Below are 2753 nucleotides of genomic sequence, written 5' to 3' on the forward strand. Positions count from 1 at the left end.
TTCATTTTTCTTCTTCATCCATTTAAACTGTGCTCAAAGGCCAACTAGACCTAAATGAGATATTCCCTCCCTTTCTCACCCACACTCTTCTCTATTTACCTTTTCCACCTCTCTGCAAGCAGAAGGCTCTAAATCTCATAAAATATTTTAGGGATAATTGTGGGAGGTTAATGAATGATTTGATCTCTCTTCAGGATTTAAATTATATGAATGTAGGAAGAATCCACAGTGTAGTAAAAGCCTTTGAAATCTGTTCCACTAAAACTGACCACTGTGCAACCTGGCCAAAATGTTTAATACCTGCTCCAATACAAACTGAAAACAAACGTGCACATTTGTACACTAAGTGTCTCAGTGAGATTTTGATTCATGGAAAAATTCTCATTGATATAATAAATACTCTAAGCCACTCTAAAATGGGAATTCAGATTTGGGTCACCAAGACTGGCTGCAAGGTTTTATGGACTAATGTTTCTGAAGCCACCTAAAAGGGAAAGGTTTATAGAAAACAAATGCAAATCTGGGTAATAATAAGAATTCTGGATGCAGTTTTAATGGCAAAGCAGTGATTTATTTGCATATATAAAATTTGCAGAAATGTAAAGATTTTGTCAACATTTCCATGAGTAAGTTATGCAAAATCTTCTGCACGATATGAAATATGCCATATTAATAAGGCAAGAAAGGGGTGCTCAGATGTATATTATGCGTCAATGGAGAAAAGGTGAAATTGTTTGCAGCTATGTGAAAGGAGAACAAACCCCTTCTCAAAAACACTCTGTATTTTCTTCACAATAAGTTGTCAAAAATATTATTCAGCTGCTCATTTGGGATAAAAAGGCCCTTTGCAATGCCAGCTTTTTCAGGGGACAAAGCTGAATAATTTTGCCCATTACTCTGGCAAAGTGCTAGTGGAATTTCTCTCTCACATTAAAACAAAGCTGTTTGCCTCCATCTATGGCTCTGAGGTCCCTTGTGGTAAAGTTGCTAGGAAAATGGTAAGTCATATATATGAAAAATTACATAAATTCCACATATACCCCCCCACACCTGACATTTTTCTCCTTTCCTGCTATTTGTTCAGCCACAATAAATGCCTAGCCTTTGTTGTCTGATGGAGTGGCTGGTTATGGGACATTTAACTTACTAGACCTCTGCAGTGCAGAAACAGCATGAAAAAAATCCAAGCTAACTTGAAAGCCTTTCAGCACTACGGCACTGGTGGCAGAGCTTTGGAGAAAGTGTGGGGACTAGGTCATCAAAGGCAGCAGACTTTTACTACCTTTCCCTTAAAGCAGGCAACACAGAGAAGTAGAAAACACTTCCTGTAGCAGGCACTTCCCTGGCAGTCACCACAGTGTCACCCCATGTGTCTTGTTGCAGGGTAGCTGTAATCCCTTCAAAGCACAGGGAGGAGGTACAGCTGCTTCAGCATTGATTCCCACCACCATCAATAGTCCTAATTTAATGCTCTTGTGCTGTTGCCACTCTCTAAAGACCATCTTCTGCTCATGCTGCCTTTCCTTTGCAGAGCTTTCCTGCAGAAGCTGGTGGGGATGCCTTGACCAGAAAAGGAGGAAACACCACTGTGAGGATGGGAAGCTTCAGGGGAGGTCCTGTTATCCAGGTCAATCTTCCTCTTTCTGAACTCCAAAGACAAACATCGCCAGTCTTCCAAGAGCCATCAGGGGATCTCTCTATTGGGAGGGAAATACAGTGAGTCATGTATTTCGAGGGTATATTGAAAAAAAAAAAAAAAAGTGTGCCTTTCTCTCTTTTGTAAGAAATTACAGGTCACCGTGCTACTATGGTCTAACTTTAAGATAGTCATGTCTCAACTGTTACCCTTTATCGACTGGAGGCTGAAATAAATCACCTTTCCCTGGAGTGTGCAGATTGCACATTCCCAAGCGCCATCTACTGGTAATCCGCCTGGAAGCCGCTTCCCAGCACACGAGTATCCTTCGTTCTGGCGTCTGGCAGGGCGCGGGTTCAACAAATTTGTGTTCCTACGAATTTCAAGAAAGCACAGAGACGTGTAAGACAGGAAAAGAGAGCTCTTGCTCTGCCGCCTAGGGATAGACAGCTGCTAGAACCAGCTCCGGGAAAAGCTTCAGCCTTGGTTTCATTAGATGAGAGCAGATAATCCAATCAGAGCACCCAAAGCCAGGCAAAACTGGACCTTATTCGTTCTTCTCCTTGTGAAATTTCCTGCTTCAATTTCTTCACCCATGTAAAGAAAGTCTTGAAAGAATTCAGTATTCAGTAAACCCAGATCTCCTCGAGCATATGACTAAATCCCCAGAGCTTTCAAGAAGATTTTCTACAGAAGTTCTCTAAACATTGTATTTTTCTCAGACAGTGGAGCAAAAGACTTTTTTTAGTTGACTCTCTAACTCTCTATCATTTTCATTAGAAAAACTAATTAAAAACATATTTTATTCAGTTTTACTAAGCACTGTTTATTTAGCATTTTTTCTTTCCTAATTATCTTCCCTCTTTTTATAGTTAGTTTTAGAAAATAATCTTTTATTCTTTTCTGTCAAAACTTTGTTGAATTTCAAACAAATTTGCTAAAATGTTTGATACCTAAGCAAAGGATAACTGCTTACTAGGAAAAGTATGGACTTAAAAATATCTTCAAGGGAACTTTGAATATTCTCCGTTCTGAAGAAGGTCTTTGAAGTTATCATCCCAGCTCTCTCACCTGGAGGCTTTCATACCCTGAAGTAGCTCAGAGCATCTACTAAAGT

General features: G+C 39.8%; 1 long non-coding RNA gene across 1 annotated transcript; it reads right to left on the reverse strand.

Annotated features, from left to right (window-relative positions):
- Positions 1 to 549: 549 nt before the first annotated feature.
- LOC108448132 lies at positions 550 to 2397 on the reverse strand. Its single transcript, XR_001863912.1, has 2 exons — positions 1877 to 2397; positions 550 to 1697 (listed from the first exon to the last, which is right to left on the reverse strand). It is a non-coding gene; the product is annotated as an uncharacterized LOC108448132 (long non-coding RNA).
- Positions 2398 to 2753: the final 356 nt, after the last annotated feature.

The sequence above is a fragment of the Corvus brachyrhynchos genome, unplaced genomic scaffold (assembly GCF_000691975.1).
Source record: "Corvus brachyrhynchos isolate BGI_N302 unplaced genomic scaffold, ASM69197v1 scaffold126, whole genome shotgun sequence".
NCBI lineage: Eukaryota > Metazoa > Chordata > Aves > Passeriformes > Corvidae > Corvus > Corvus brachyrhynchos.